General features: G+C 38.3%; 1 non-coding gene across 1 annotated transcript; it reads left to right on the top strand.

Moving 5' to 3' along the window:
• Positions 12671 to 12742, top strand: TRNAC-GCA. Its single transcript has one exon. It is a non-coding gene; the product is annotated as a tRNA-Cys (tRNA).

The raw sequence follows: 17885 nt of genomic DNA, 5'->3' as shown, positions 1-17885 counted from the left end.
GCAAAACAACTTCTGTAGGCTGGCAGAGGACATCAGGCAACCAGAAAAGCAGACCATTGTCTTCAAAAACAGGTAGGAAAAAATATAAAAGACGGAGAAAGGAGACAAAGGAGGTGGGGAGGGAGCTCTGTCCCGGGAAGGGAAGCCCGTCCCGGGAAGGGAATTTTAAGAAGAGAGGTTTCCAAACACCAGGAAACACTCTCCCTGCCGAGTCTGTGGCAAGCCTTGGAAACACAGAGGGCAACATAACAGGAAGGAAAAATAGATAAATAATTAAAACCAACAGATTACAAGCCCAACAGTAACTCCCCCAGCGGAAAAGTAGCACAGACGCCTGCATCCGCCATTGGGAAGTGGGGGCAGGGCCTGGACGCACGGGAGGCGCGGGCTGCAGTGCTTTGTAAGAATCAGGCAGGAATGCCCCACGCACAACCAGAACGATCTAACTTGGGCTAGCAAACCAGACTGTGGGATAGCTACCACGCGAAAAGCTCGAACATAAGACACCGCCAGGACCGAGCACAGAACAAAGGACGGAACGGAAAAAGCCGGCTGCAGAGCATCCCCCGCCGGGGACAGGCAGCCAGAGCCGTAAGGACTGGAAAGGGGCAATTGCAGACCCGAGAGACTTTACTTACCTAACTGCAAGCAGGGTCCTTTGCTAAGACTTCTGGGGGTGCTGGACAGTCACAATCTGCCTCACGGGGGGCGCCAGCGGTCCACCCAGAAAGCTGAGCAGCAGCGGCAGAAAAGGTGACAAGCTGCGGTGATCGCGCTCACCAAACTCCTGAGCAACTCGGACCTGGGAAGGGCACAAAGCACAGTCCCAGCTGAATTTTTGCCTTTGAGGGCTGCCTGAGCACTGAACCTGGGCGGCTTGGACCGGGGAAGTGCACGCAGCCTAGGGCTGGCCCCAGACGGTTCCCGGCTGAGCATCCTAGAGCCGGAGCGGTTTGTGCGCCGTGAGAAAGGACAGGTAAGGCGGGGCTGAGATACTGTGTGCACACGACAGTGCTATTTGTTTGCAGCATCCCCCCTCCCCACAGCGCGACTGAACTAGTGAGCCTAAAAAACCAGCAAACAGAAGAAGTTAAACAGAGGGAACCACCTTGGAAGTGATCCCACACGGCCCATAACATCAGAGAAGGGCCAGTTATATTTTTACTATTTTTAAAATCATTCCTTTTTTTTTTTTTTTTTTTTGCTTTTTTTTTCTTTTTTCTTTCTAACTTTTTTTTAATTGTTAAGTCTTCTATTTCTCCTCTAATTTTTATTTCTATAACCTATTATTACTATTCAAAAAAAAAGACTTTTTTTTTTCCTAAGGCAAACACCATATATAGTCTTTGGATGGTTGTTGGTGGTTTTTTGTTTGTTTGTTTGTTTGTTTTTTAATAATTCTTTTTTTTCTTTCTTCCTTTTTCCTTCTGCTTTTCTTTAATATTGCATCTTTGAAAATCCAACCTCTACTCTAGATTTTTAATCTTTGCTCTTAGGTTTTTGTTGTCAATTTTGTACATTTAAAAACCCAAACTTCACTACCCAAGTTTACCTGAGAGCGAGATTACTGGCTTGACCGCTCTCTCCTCCTCTGGACTCTCCTTTTTCTCCACCAGGTGGCCTCTGTCTCTTTCTCCCCCATCTCTTCTCTATCCAACTCTGTGGTGGAGAACACCATCTCCAGATGGTGGAGAACACCTAAGGAACTGGTTACTGCCAGGATTTGTCTCTCTCCTACTCATTCCTCTCTCTTAACCTCCTGGTCACCTCTGTCTACTTCCTCCCTCTCCTCTGCCCCATATAACTCTGTAAATACCTCTGAGCGGTCCAGACTATAGAGCGCACATAAGGAAGTGACTACTGGCTAGCTTGCTCTCTCCTCTTTTGATCTCACCGCATCTCATTCCAGTTACCTCTAACTACCCCCTCCATCTTCTCTTCTCCTTGTAACTCAGTGAACCTCTCTGAGTGTCCCTCAATGTGGAGAAACTTTTCATCTTTAACCTAGATGTTTTCTCATCGGTGCTGTATAGATGGAGAAGTCTAGAGGCTACTGTAAAAATAAAACTGAAAACCAGAAGCAGAAGGCTTAAATCCAAAGCTTGAAAACATTAGAGAACTCTTGAATTCAGGGAACATTAAGCAATAGGAGCTCATCAAATGCCTTCATACCTACACCGAAACCAAGCTCCACCCAAGGGCCAACAAGTTCCAAAACAAGACATACCACGCAAATTCTCCAGCAACACAGGAACACTCCCCTGAGCTTCAATATACAGGCAGCTCAAAATTATCCCCAAACCTTTGATGTCTCATAACCCATTACGGGTCACTCCACTGCACTCCAGAGAGAAGAAACCCAGCTCCACCCACCAAAACTCCAACACAAGCCTCCCTAACCAGGAAACCTTGACAAGCCACTGATAGAACCCCACCCAAAGTGAGGAAGCTCCATAATAAAGAGAGCTCCACAAATTACCAGAATATAAAAAGGCCACCCCAAATGCAGCAATATAACCAAGATGAAGAGACAGAGGAATACTCAGCAGGTAAAGGAACAGGAGAGTTGCCCACCAAACCAAACAAAAGAGGAAGAAGTAGGGAATCTACCGGAGAAGGAATTCCGAATATTGATAGTGAAAATGATCCAAAATCTTGAAATCAAAATGGAATCACAGATAAATAGGCTAGAGACAAGGATTGAGAAGATGCAAGAAAGGTTTAACAAGGACCTAGAAGAAATAAAAAGAGTCAAAATATAATGAATAACGCAATAAATGAGATCAGAAATACTCTGGAGGCAACAAATAGTAGAATAACGGAGGCAGAAGATAGGATTAGTGAAATAGAAGATAGAATGGTAGAAATAAATGAATCAGAGAGGAAACAAGAAAAACGAATTAAAAGAAATGAGGACAATCTCAGAGACCTCCAGGACAATATGAAACGCTCCAACATTCGAATTATAGGAGTCCCAGAAGAAGAAGACAGAAAGAAAGATCATGAGAAAATCCTTGAGGAGATAATAGTTGAAAACTTCCCTAAACTGGGGAAGGAAATAATCACCCAAGTCCAAGAAACACAGAGAGTTCCAAATAGGATAAACCCAAGGCAAAACACCCCAAGACACATATTAATCAAATTAACAAAGATCAAACACAAAGAACAAATATTAAAAGCAGCAAGGGAAAAACAACAAATAACACACAAGGGGATTCCCATAAGGATAACAGCTGATCTTTCAATAGAAACTCTTCAGGCCAGGAGGGAATGGCAAGACATACTTAAAGCGATGAAAGACAATAACCTACAGCCCAGATTACTGTACCCAGCAAGGATCTCATTCAAATATGAAGGAGAAATCAAAAGCTTTACCCACAAGCAAAAGCTGAGAGAATTCAGCACCACCAAACCAGCTCTCCAACAAATTCTAAAGGATATTCTCTAGACAGGAAACACGAAAAAGGTGTATAAACCTGAACCCAAAACAATAAAGTAAATGGTAACGGGATCATACTTATCAATAATTACCTTAAACGTAAATGGGTTGAACGCCCCAACCAAAAGACAAAGACTGGCCGAATGGTTACAAAAACAAGACCCCTCTATATGCTGCTTACAAGAGACCCACCTCAAAACAAGGGACACATACAGACTGAAAGTGAAGGGCTGGAAAAAGATATACCACGCAAATAGAGACCAAAAGAAAGCAGGAGTGGCAATACTCATATCCGATAAAATAGACTTTAAAACAAAGGCTGTGAAAAGAGACAAAGAAGGCCACTACATAATGATCAAAGGAACAATCCAAGAAGAAGATATAACAATTATAAATATATATGCACCCAATATAGGAGCACCGCAATATGTAAGACAAATGCTAACAAGTATGAAAGGGGAAATCAACAATAACACAATAATAGTGGGAGACTTTAATACCCCACTCACACCTATGGAAAGATCAACTAAACAGAAAATTAACAAAGAAACGCAAACTTTAAATGATACATTAGATCAGTTAGACCTAATTGATATCTATAGGACATTTCACCCCAAAACAATGAATTTCACCTTTTTTTCAAGTGCTCATGGAACCTTCTCCAGGATAGATCACATCCTAGGCCATAAATCTAAACTTGATAAATTCAAAAAAATCAAAATCATTCCAAGCATCTTTTCTGACCATAATGCATTAAGATTAGATCTCAATTACAGGAGAAAAACTATTAAAAATTCCAACATATGGAGGATGAACAACACACTTCTGAATAACCAACAAATCAGAGAAGAAATCAAAAAAGAAATCAAAATATGCATAGAAACGAATGAAAATGAAAACACAACAACCCAAAACCTGTGGGACACTATAAAAGCAGTGCTAAGAGGAAAGTTCATAGCAATACAGGCATACCTCAAGAAACAAGAAAAAAGTCAAATAAATAACCTAACACTACAACTAAAGCAACTAGAAAAGGAAGAATTGGAGAACCCCAGAGTTAGTAGAAGGAAAGAAATCTTAAAAATTAGGGCAGAAGAATAAATGCAAAAGAAACAAAAGAGACCATAGCAAAAATCAACAAAGCCAAAAGCTGGTTCCTTGAAAGGATAAATAAAATTGACAAACCATTAGCCAGACTCATCAAGAAGCAAAGAGAGAAAAATCAAATCAGTAAAATTAGAAATGAAAATGGAGAGATCACAACAGACAACACAGAAATACAAAGGATCATAAGAGACTACTATCAGCAGTTGTATGCCAATAAAATGGACAACGTGGAAGAAATGGACAAATTCTTAGAAAAGTACAATTTTCCAAAACTGAACCAGGAAGAAATAGAAAATCTTAACAGACCCATCACAAGCACGGAAATTGAAACGGTAATCAGAAATCTTCCAGCAAACAAAAGCCCAGGTCCAGACGGCTTCACAGCTGAATTCTACCAAAATTTCGAGAAGAGCTAACACCTATCCTCCTCAAACTCTTCCAGAAAATTGCAGAGGAAGGTAAACTTCCAAACTCATTCTATGAGGCCACCATCACCCTAATACCAAAACCTGACAAAGATGTCACAAAAAAAGAAAACTACAGGCCAATATCACTGATGAACATAGATGCAAAAATCCTCAACAAAATTCTAGCAATCAGAATCCAACAACACATTAAAAAGATCATACACCATGACCAAGTGGGCTTTATCCCAGGGATGCAAGGATTCTTCAATATCCGCAAATCAATCAATGTAATTCACCACATTAACAAATTGAAAAATAAAAACCATATGATTATCTCAATAGATGCAGAGAAGGCCTTTGACAAAATTCAACATCCATTTATGATAAAAACTCTCCAGAAAGCAGGAATAGAAGGAACATACCTCAACATAATAAAAGCTATATATGACAAACCCACAGCAAACATTATCCTCAATGCTGAAAAATTGAAAGCATTTCCCTTAAAGTCAGGAACAAGACAAGGGTGTCCACTTTCACCGCTACTATTCAACATAGTTCTGGAAGTTTTGGCCACAGCAATCAGAGCAGAAAAAGAAATAAAAGGAATCCAAATTGGAAAAGAAGAAGTAAAACTCTCACTGTTTGCAGATGACATGATCCTCTACATGGAAAACCCTAAAGACTCCACCAGAAAATTACTAGAGCTAATTAATGAATATAGTAAATTTGCAGGGTATAAAATCAACACACAGAAATCCCTTGCATTCCTATACATGAATAATGAGAAAGTAGAAAAATAAATTAAGGAAACAATTCCATTCACCATTGCAACGAAAAGAATAAAATACTTAGGAATATATCTACCTAAAGAAACTAAAGACCTATGTATAGAAAACTATAAAACACTGATGAAAGAAATCAAAGAGGACACTAATAGATGGAGAAATATACCATGTTCATGGATCGGAAGAATCAATATAGTGAAAATGAGTATACTACCCAAAGCAATTTACAAATTCAATGCAATCCCTATCAAGCTACCAGCCACATTTTTCACAGAACTAGAACAAATAATTTCAAGATTTGTATGGAAATACAAAAAACCTCGAATAGCCAAGGCAATCTTGAGAAAGAAAAATGGAACTGGAGGAATCAACTTGCCTGACTTCAGGCTCTACTACAAAGCCACAGTCATCAAGACAGTATGGTACTGGCACAAAGACAGACGTATAGATCAATGGAACAAAATAGAAAGCCCAGAGACAAATCCACACACATATGGACACCTTATCTTTGACAAAGGAGGCAAGAATATACAATGGAGTAAAGACAATCTCTTTAACAAGTGGTGCTGGGAAAACTGGTCAACCACTTGTAAAAGAATGAAACTAGATCACTTTCTAACACCGCACACAAAAATAAACTCAAAATGGATTAAAGATCTAAATGTAAGATCAGAAACTATAAAACTCCTAGAGGAGAACATAGGCAAAACACTCTCAGACATAAATCACAGCAGGATCCTCTATGATCCACCTCCCAGAATTCTGGAAATAAAAGCAAAAATAAACAAATGGGATCTAATTAAAATTAAAAGCTTCTGCACAACAAAGGAAAATATAAGCAAGGTGAAAAGACAGCCTTCTGAATGGGAGAAAATAATAGCAAATGAAGCAACTGACAAACAACTAATCTCAAAAATATACAAGCAACTTCTGCAGCTCAACTCCAGAAAAATAAATGACCCAATCAAAAAATGGGCCAAAGAACTAAATAGACATTTCTCCAAAGAAGACATACGGATGGCTAACAAACACATGAAAAGATGCTCAACATCACTCATTATTAGAGAAATGCAAATCAAAACCACAATGAGGTACCACTTCACACCAGTCAGAATGGCTGCGATCCAAAAATCTGCAAGCAATAAATGCTGGAGAGGGTGTGGAGAAAAGGGGACCCCTCCTACACTGTTGGTGGGAATGCAAACTAGTACAGCCACTATGGAGAACAGTGTGGAGATTCCTTAAAAAATTGCAAATAGAACTACCTTATGACCCAGCAATCCCACTTCTGGGCATACACAACGAGGAAACCAGAATTGAAAGAGACACATGTACCCCAATGTTCATTGCAGCACTGTTTATAATAGCCAGGACATGGAAACAACCTAGATGTCCATCAGCAGATGAATGGATAAGAAAGCTGTGGTACATATACACAATGGAGTATTACTCAGCCATTAAAAAGAATTCATTTGAATCAGTTCTGATGAGATGGATGAAACTGGAGCCAATTATACAGAGTGAAGTAAGCCAGAAAGAAAAACACCAATACAGTATACTAACACATATATATGGAATTTAGGAAGATGGCAATGACGACCCTGTATGCAAGACAGGAAAAAAGACACAGATGTGTATAATGGACTTTTGGACTCAGAGGGAGAGGGAGAGGGTGGGACGACTTGGGAGAATGGCATTCTAACATGTATACTATCATGTAAGAATTGAATCGCCAGTCTATGCCTGACTCAGAATACAGCATGCTTGGGGCTGATGCATGGGGATGACCCAGAGAGATGTTATGGGGAGGGAGGTGGGAGGGGGGTTCATGTTTGGGAATGCATGTAAGAATTAAAGATTTTAAAATTTAAAAAATAAAAAACTAAAAAAAAAAAAAAGAAATTAATACCTTGTCAGTCACATTGTTTGCAGATATTGTAGCCCATTTTATAGGTTGCCTTTTTGTTTTGTTTATGTTTTCCTTTGCCATGCAAAAGCTCTTGAGTTTAATTAGGTCCCATTTTTAAATTTTTGTTAAGGCAGACTGACCTAAGAGAACATTGGTATAATTTTTTTCAGAGAATGTTTTGCCTATGTTCTCTTCTAGGAAAATTATAGCTTCATGTCTTATATTCAAGTCTTTAAGCCACTTTGAATTTATTTTTGTGTGTGATATGAGGGTGTGTTCTAACTTCATTGATTTACATGTGGCAGTCCAACATTCCCAATACCATTTGCTGAAGAGACTGTCTTTTTCCCATTGTATTTTCTTGCCTCCTTTGTCAGAGATTAAATGACCATAGATGTGTAAGTTTATTTCTGGCTCTCTATTCTCTTCCACTGGTCCATATGTCTATTTTTGTACCAATACTGTGCTATGTCAATTATGGTAGCTTTGTAGTATAGTCTGAAATCTGGGAGGGTTATGCCTCCTGCCTTGTTCTTTCCCCTCAGGGTTGCTTTGGAAATTTTGGGTCTTTTGTAATTCCATATAAATCTGAGGATTATTTGTTCTAGTTCTGTGAAAAATGCTATGAGTAGTTTGACAGGGATCACATTAATCTGTAGATTACTTTGGGTTGTATGGACATTTTAACACTATTAATTCTTCCAATCCAAGAGAATGGGATATCTTTCAATTTTTTTGAATCATCTTCAATTAAAGAAACAAATCCTGATGGAGAGGTATAAGTACAGAAGGAGGAAGAGGTAAAATAATTTTACAGAAGTAAAATTTTACAACCCAGTGGCACAAAGGACTACGAGAGGGAGCAATGATAGTATACTGAGTTTTTATGTTATTCAAAATGATACAGTATTATTTGAAAGTAGATTGGGATAAGTTTATGATGCACATGTACACCCTGGAGCAACCATTAAACATGTAAAATAAAATGGTATAAATAATAATCAGCAGTGAAGATAAAATATATAAAGAAACCTCAATTAATACAGTGAGCTACAGCTACAGCTACACCTAAGTCACTTCAGTCGTGTCCGACTCTGTGCGACCCCATAGACGGCAGCCCACCAGGCTCCCTCGTCCCTGGGATTCTCCAGGCAAGAACACTGGAGTGGGTTGCCATCTCCTTCTCCAATGCAGGAAAGTGAAAAGCGAAAGTGAAGTCGCTCAGTTGCGTCCGACCCTCAGCGACCCCATGGACTGCAGCCTTCCAGGCTCCTCCGTCCATGGGATTTTCCAGGTAAGAGTACTGGAGTCGGGTGCCATTGAAGGGAATGACAAAAAGGGAATAATGAACAGATAGCATTACCTGAAAACACAGGAAGATGGTGGACTTAAACTCAACTATACTGAAAATTGTATTAAACATAGTCTAAATACTCCATAAATCAGAGATGATCAAATTGGATTAAAAACCTATAAGTTGTGCTGTGGTAAGTTGCTTCAGTCATGTCTGACTCTTTGTGATCCCATGGACTGTAGCCTGCCAAGCTCCTCTGTTCATGGGATTCTCCAGACAAGGATACTGGAGAGGGTTGCCATGCCCTCCTCCAGGGAATCTTCCCAACCCAGGGATCAAACCTGAGTCTCTTATGTCTCCTTCATTGGAGACAGGTTCTTTACCACTAGTAGCACCTGGGAAGTCTAAAAACACCCTATGCTTTTTACCAGAAAAAAATGCACTTTATATCACCTACACAGATAAGTCAAAGTAAATAATGGAAAAGTTATATTGTAAAAACCTTAATCATAAGAAAATTGAAGTATATATTAATAATAGATTAAATAGGCTTTAAGCACAAAAGTATTTCTAATCTTATAACAATGAAAATGTCAGTTTATCAGGAAGACAGGAAGATTTTAAGAATCTTAAAACTACATGCAGCTTATAGCAAAATTTTGAAATATATGAATCAAAAACTAAATGTGTGAAATAAGAAATAGACAAATTTTCAATTATAATTAGATATTTCAGTAGTGTTCTATGAGTAATCAATAGAACAGGAAGAAAGAAAATTACTAAGGAGATAGAGTATTTGAACCATGCTATCAAAAAATTCTATTAAATTGACAATTATGAATTCTGCACCTTTGACAGAATACGCTTTTTAAGGTGCACATGGAACATTTACTAAAATAATATACTAAGCATAACAGGAGTATTAACACACTTATATATGACATACTTATATATATAGTGTTCTTGAGCACAAATAATGTAAAATTAAAATTCTTTAATAATGAGAAGAAAATTTCTTTACGTATTTGTAAAAACCCACAAATCAGAAAAAAACACAAGGAAAATTAGGGAGTTTTTTAAAAAGTTATTTATTTATTAATTGAAGGATAATTGCTTTACAGATTTTTTTTGTTTTCTGTCAAACCTCAACATGAATCAGCCATAGATATACATATATCCCCTCTCTTTTGAACTTCCCTTCCATCTACCTCCCCATCCTACCCCTCTAGGTTGATACAGAGCCCCCGTTTGAGTTTCCTGAGACACAGAGCAAGTTCCGTTGGCTATCTATTTTATATATGGTAATGTAAGTTTGCATGTTACTCTATCCATACATCTCACCCTTTCCTCCCCCCTCCCCATGTCCATAAGTCTATTCTCTATGTCTGTTTCTCCATTTCTGCCCTGCAAATAAATTCTTCAGTACCATTTTTCTATATTCTGTATATATGCATTCAGTTCAGTTCAGTCGCTCAGTCGTGTCCGACTTTGCGACCCCATGAATCGCAGCACGTCAGGCCTCCCTGTCCATCACCATCTCCCAGAGTTCACTCAGACTCATGTCCCTCGAGTCTGTGATGCCATCCAGCCATCCCATCCTTGGTCGTCCCCTTCTCCTACTGCCCCCAATCCCTCCCAGCACCAGAGTCTTTTCCAATGAGTCAACTCTTCGCATGAGGTGGCCAAAGTTCTGGAGGTTCAGCTTCAGCATCATTCCCTCCAAAGAAATCCCAGGGTTGATCTCCTTCAGAATGGACTGGTTGGATTTCCTTGCAGTCCAAGGGACTCTCAAGAGTCTTCTCCAACACCACAGTTCAAAAGCATCAATTCTTCGGCACTCAGCTTTCTTCACAGTCCAACTCTCACATCCATACATGACCACAGGAAAAACCATAGCCTTGACTAGACAGACCTTAGTCGGCAAAGTAATGTCCCTGCTTTTGAATATGCTGTCTAGGTTGGTCATAACTTTCCTTCCAAGGAGTAAGCGTCTTTTAATTTCATGGCTGCAGTCACCATCTGCGGTGATTTTGGAGCCCCCAAAATAAATTCTGACACTGTTTCCACTGTTTCCCCATCTATTTCCTATGAAGTGATGGGACCAGATGCCACGATCTTCGTTTTCTGAATGTTGAGTTTTAAGCCAACTTTTTCAGTCTCCTCTTTCACTTTCATCAAGAGGCTTTTTAGCTCCTCTTCAGTTTCTCTCATAAGGGTGGTGTCATCTGCATATCTGAGGTTATTGATATTTCTCCCGGCAATCTTGATTCCAGCTTGTGTTTCTTCCAGTCCAGCATTTCTCATGATGTACTCTGCATATAAGTTAAATAAGCAGGGTGACAATATACAGCCTTGACGTACACCTTTTCCTATTTGGAACCAGTCTGTTGTTCCATGTCCAGTTCTAATTGTTGCTTTCTGACCTGCATACAGATTTCTCAAGAGGCAGGTTAGGTGGTCTGGTATTCCCATCTCTTTCAATATTTTCCACAGTTTATTGTGATCCACACAGTCAAAGGCGTTGGCATAGTCAATAAAGCAGAGATAGATGTTTTTCTGGAACTCTCTTGCTTTTCCATGATCCGCAGATGTTGGCAATTTGATATCTGGTTCCTCTGCCTTTTCTAAAACCAGCTTGAACCTCTGGAAGTTCACGGTTCACGTATTGCTGAAGCCTGGCTTGGAGAATTTTGAGCATTACTTTACTAGCATGTGAGATGAGTGCATTATATATATATGCATTAGTATGCAATATTTATTTTTCTCTTTCTGACTTACTTCACTGTGTATAAAAGGTTCTAGGTTCATCCACCTCATTAGAACTGACTCAGATGCATTCCTTTTTATGGCTGAAAAATATTCCATTGTATATATATACCATAATTTCTTTATCCATTCATCTGTTGAAGAACATCTAGATTGCTTCCATGTTCTAGCTATTGTAAATAGTGCTGCAGTGAACAATGGGATATATATGTCTTTTTTAGTTTTGGTTTCCTCAGGGTATATGCCAAGAGTGGAATTGCTGGGTCATACAGTTGACTCATTGGAAAAGACTTTGATGCTGGGAGGGATTGGGGGCAGGAGGAGAAGGGGACGACCAAGGATGAGATGGCTGGATGGCATCACTGACTGGATGGACGTGAGTCTGGGTGAACTCCAGGAGTTGGTGATGGACAGGGAGGCCTGGTGTGCTGAGATTCATGGGGTCGCAAAGAGTCAGACACGACTGAGTGACTGAACTGAACTGAACTGATGGTGGTTTTATTACTAGTTTTTAAAGGAATGTCCGTACCATCTTCCATAGTTGCTGTATAAATTTACATTCCCACCAACAGAGCAAGAGTGTTCCCTTTTCTCCACACTCTCTCCAACATTTTTGTTTGTAGACTTTTTGATGATGGCCATTCTGACTGGTGTGAGGTGATATCTCATTGTAATTTTGATTTACATTTCTCTAATAATGAGCAAAGTTGAGTATATTTTCATGTATTTGTTAGCCATCTGTATGTCTTCTTTGGAGAAATGTCTGTTTAGGTCTTTTTTCCATTTTTTGATTTGGTTGTTTGTTTTTCTGGTATTGAGTTGTATGAGTGCATCTATATTTTGGAAATTAATCCTTTGTCAGTTGTTTCATTTGCTATTATTTTCTCCCATTCTGAGGGATGTCGTTTCACCTTGCTTATAGTTTCCTTTGCCTTGCAAAAGCTTTTAAGTTTAATCAGGGCTTCCCTGGTGGCTCAGAGGTTAAAGCATCTGCCTGCAATGCAGGAGACCCACGTTCAATCCCTGGATAGGGAAGATCCCCTGGAGAAGGAAATGGCAACCCACTTCAGTATTCTTGCCTGGAGAATCCCATGGACGGAGGAGCCTGGTAGGCTACAGTCCATGGGGTCGCAAAAAGTTAGACACGACTGAGCAACTTCACTTTAATCAAGTCCCACCTGTTTACTTTTATTTTTATTTCCATTACTTTGGGAGGTGGGTAATAGAGGATATTGCTTTGATTTATGTCATTGAGTGTTCTGCCTATGTTTTCCTCTAAGAGTTTTATAGTTTCTCATCTTACTTTTAGGTCTTTAATCCATTTTGAGTTTATCTTTGTGTATGGTGTTAGGAAGTGTTCTAATTTCATTCTTTTACATGTAGCTGTCCAGTTTCCCTGGCACCATTTATTGAAGAGGCTGTCTTTGCCCTACTGTATGTTCTTGCGTCCTTTGTCAAAAATAAGGCACCCATAGGTGTGTGGGTTTGTTTATGGCCTTTCTATCTTGTTCCATTTGTCTATATATCTGTTTTTGTGCCAGTACCATACTGTCTTGATGACTGTAGCTTTGTATTATAATCTGAATTCAGGAAGGTTGATTACTCCTGCTCTGTTCTTCTTTCTCAAGACTGCTTTGACTATTTGGGGTCTTTTGTGTTTCCATATGAATTGTGAAATTTTTTGTTGTAGTTCTGTGAAAAATAACATTGGTAATTTGATATGGATCACATCGAATCTGTAGATTGCATTTGGTAGTATAGTCATTTTCACAATATCGATTCTTCCTATCCAGGAACATGGAATATCTCTCCATCTGTTTATGTCATCTTTGATTTCTTTCATCAGTGTTTTATAATTTTATGTGCACAGTTTTTTTTTTTTTTTGTCTCCTGAGGTAAGTTTATCCTATATATTTAATTATTTTTGTTGCAATGATGAATGGGATTGTTCCTTAATTTTTCTTTCTGATTTTTCATGTTAGTATATAGAAATGCAAGTGGTTTCTGTGTACTGATTTTGTATTCTGTGACTTTGCTAAATTCACTGATTAGCTCTACTAATTTTCTGATAGTATCTTTATGGTTTTCTATGTAGAGTATCATGTCATCTGCAAACAGTGAGAGCTTTATTTCTTCTTTTCTGATCTGGATTGCTTTTATTTCTTTTTCTTACATGAAGCTAGGACTTGGAGAAGGCAATGGCACCCCACTCCAGTACTCTTGCCTGGAAAATCCCATGGACGGAGGAGTCTGGTGGGCTGCAGTCCATGGGGTCGCTAAGAGTTGAACATGACTGAGCAGTTTCACTTTCACTTTTCACTTTCATGCATTGGAGAAGAAAATGGTGACCCACTCCAATGTTCTTGCTTGGAGAATCCCAGGGACTGGGGAGCCTGGTGAGTTGCTGTCTATGGGGTCACACAGAATAGGACACGACTGAAGCAAATTAGCAGCATAGGTAAGACTTTCAAAACTATGTTGAATAATATTGGAGACCCTTGTCTTTTTTCTGATCATAGGTAGATCAGTTTTTTTACCATTGATAATCATGTTTGCTGCAGGCTTATCATCTATGGCATTTATTATGTTGAGGTAGGTTCCTGCTATGCCCATTTTTTGAAGAATTTTAATCGTAAATGTGTGCTGAATTTTGTGAAGGCTTTTCCTGCATCTATTGGGATTATCATATGGTTTTTATCTTTCAATTCATTAATATGGTATATCACATTGATTGATTTGCATATATTGAAGAATTCTTGAATTGCTGGAATAAACCCAACTTGATCATTGTGTATGAGCTTTTTAATGTGTTGTTGAATTCTGTTTGCTAAAATTTTGTTGAGGATTTTTGCTTCTATGTTCATCAGTGATATTGGCCTGTAGTTTTCTTTTTGTGTGTGTTTTCTTTGTCTGGTTTTGATATCAGGGTGATGATGACCTGGTGGAATAAGTTTGGAAGTGTTACCTTCCTCTGCAATTTTTTGAAAGAGTTTTAGAAGGATAGGCATTAGCTCTTCTCTAAATATCTGATAGAATTTTCCTGTGAAGCCATCTGGTCTTGGGCTTTTGTTTTCTGGGAGATTTTTGATCATAGCTTCAATTTCAATGTTTGTATTTGGGTTGTTCATAATTTCTGTTTCTTCCTGATTCATTCTTGGAATATTGAACTTTTCTAAGAATCTGTCCATTTCTTCTAGGTTACCCATTTTATTGCCATCTAGTTGTTCATAACAGTCTCTTATAATCCTTTGTATTACTGCATTGTCTTCTGTAACCTCTCCTTTTTCACTTCTAATTTTGTTGATTTGATTCTTCTCTCTTTTTTTCTTGATGAGTCTGGCTAAAGGTTTGTCATTTTTCTTTATCTTCTCAAAGAACCTAAAGCTTTTAGTTTTATTAATCTTTGCTATTGTTTTTTAAATTTCTTTTTATTTCTGCTCTGATCTTTATGATTTCTTTCCTTCTGCTAATTTTTTGTTGTTGTTGTCATTGATGGTCTTTTTCCAGTTGTTTTAGGTGTAAAGTTAGGTTGTCTATTTGATGTTTTTCTTGTTCCTTGAGGTAGGATTGTATTGCTATAGACTTTCTTCTTAGAACTGCTTTTGCTGAATCCCATAGGTTTTGAGTTGTGTTTTCATTGTCATTTGCTTCTAGAAATTTTTTATAATCTCTTTTGATTTCTTCAGTAATTTGTTGGTTATTTAGAAATGTCTTGTTTAATCTCCATGTATTTGTGTTTTTTTTTGTTTGTTTGTTTCTTGTAATTCATATAAAGTCTCATATCATTGTGGTTGGAAAAGATATTTGATATGATTTCAATTTTCTTAAATTTACTGAGGCTTGATTGCCGTGACCCAAGATGTGATCCATCCTGGAGAACGTTTCATGTGCACTTGAGAAGGAGGTATATTCTTCTGTATTTGGATAGAATGTCCTGAAGATATCAATGAGATCCATCTCATCAAATGTATCATTTAAGACTTGTGTTTCCTTATTAATTTTCTGTTTTGATCTGTATATTGGTGTAGTGGGGTGTTGAAGTCTACTATTATTGTGTTACTGTCAATTTCTCCTTTTATGTCTATTAGTGTTTGTTTTATGTATTGAGGTGCTCCTATGTTGGGTGCCAAAATCACTGCAGATGGTGATTGCAGCCATGAAATTAAAAGACGCTTACTTCTTGGAAGGAAAGTTATGACCAACCTAGATAGTATATTCGAAAGCAGAGACATTACTTTGCCGACTGAGGTCCATCTAGTTAAGGCTATGGTTTTTCCTGTGGCCATGTATGGATGTGAGATTTGGACTGTGAAGAAGGCTGAGCACCAAAGAATTGATGCTTTTGAACTGTGGTGTTGGAGAAGACTCTTGAGAGTCCCTTGTACTGCAAGGAAATCCAACCAGTCCATTCTGAAGGTGATCAGCCCTGGGATTTCTTTGGAAGGAATGGTGCTAAAGCTGAAACTCCAATACTTTGGCCACCTCATGCGAAGAGTTGACTCATTGGAAAAGACTCTGATGCTGGAAGGGATTAGGGGCAGGAGGAGAAGGGGATGACAGAGGATGAGATGGCTGGATGGAATCACTGACTCAATGGACATGAGTCTGAGTGAACTCCGGGAGATGGTGATGGACAGGGAGGCCTGGCGTGCTGTGATTCATGGGGTTGCAAAGAGTCAGACACGACTGAGCGACTGAAGTGAACTGATGTGGGTGCACAGATATTCACAATTGTTATGTCTTCCTTTTGGATTGATTCCCTTGATCATTATGTGTTGTCCTTCCTTATCTCTTGTAATCTTTTTTTTTAAATTTTAAGGTCTATTTTGTCTGATATGAGGATTGCTACTCCAGCTTTCATTTGCTTCCCATTTGCATAGAATATATTTTTCCATCTTCTCATTTTCAGTCTATATGTGTCTTTAGGTCTGAAGTGGGTTTCTTGTAAATAGTATATATATGGATCTTGTTTTTGTATCCCTTCAGCCAATCTGTATCTTTTGTTTGGAGCATTTAATCTGTTTACATTTAAAGTAATTATTGATGTATATGTTCCCTTGCCATTTTTTAATTGTTTGGGGTTTGGTTTTGTAGATCTTTTTCTTCTCTATATTCTTGACTATAAGATATTTTTTGTAAAGCTGGTTTGGTGGTACTGAATTCTCTTAACTTTTGCTTGTCTGCAAAGCTTTTGATTTCTCCATCAGTTTTGAATAAGATCCTTGGTGGGTACAGTAATCTTGGTTGTAGATTTTTCCCTTTCAGTACTTTTAAATATATCCTGCCATTCCCTTCTGGCCTGCAGAGTTTCTGCAGAAAGATCAGTTGTTAAATGTATGGAGTTTCCCTTGTATATTACTTGTTGCTTTTCCCTCGCTGCTTTTAATATTCTTTCTTTGTGTTTAGTCTTTGCTAGTTTGATTATTATGCTGTCTTGGCATATTTCTCCTTGGGTTTATCCTCTTTGTGCCTCTTAGACTTAACTGACTTTTCCTTTTCCGTGTTGGGGAAATTTTCAGCTATAATCTCTTCAAAACTTTTATCATACAGTTTCTTTTCCCTTTCTTCTTCTGGGACCCCTATTATTCAAATATTGGTGCATTTGATATTGTCCCAGAGGCCTGTGAGACTATCTTCAGTTCTTTTCATTCTTTTTACTCTGTTCTGCTCTTCAGAAGTTATTTCCACCATTTAATCTTCCAGCTCACTGATTCATTCTTCTGCTTCAGATATTCTGCTATTGGTTCCTTCTAGAGTATCTTTAACTTCAGTAATTATGTTGTTTTTCTCCATATGTTTATTCTTTAATCCTTCTAGGTCTTTGTTAATTGATTCTTGCATTTTATCCATTCTGTTTTCAAGCTTTTTGATCATATTTACTATAATTATTCTGAATTATTTTTCAGGTATTTTGCCTATTTCCTTTTCAATTATTTGGACTTCTGTGTTTCTAGTTTGTTCTTTCATTTGTGCAGTATTTCTCTACCTTTTCATTATTTTCTTTCAACTTATTGTGTTTGAGGTCTCCTTTTCCCAGCCTTCAAGGTTGAATTCTTTCTTCCTTTTGGTTTCTATCCCCCTAAGTTTGGTCCAGTGGATTGTGTAAGCTTCATATAGAGTGAGATTTATGCCGAGTTTTTTTTTTTTTTTTTCTCCCTATGATGGGTAAGGCTAAGTG

The sequence above is a fragment of the Capra hircus genome, chromosome 6 (genome assembly GCF_001704415.2).
Source record: "Capra hircus breed San Clemente chromosome 6, ASM170441v1, whole genome shotgun sequence".
In the NCBI taxonomy this organism is placed as follows: Eukaryota; Metazoa; Chordata; class Mammalia; order Artiodactyla; family Bovidae; genus Capra; species Capra hircus.
Note: the sequence above shows the minus strand (reverse complement) of the source record. Positions and strands in the feature narration are given on the sequence as shown.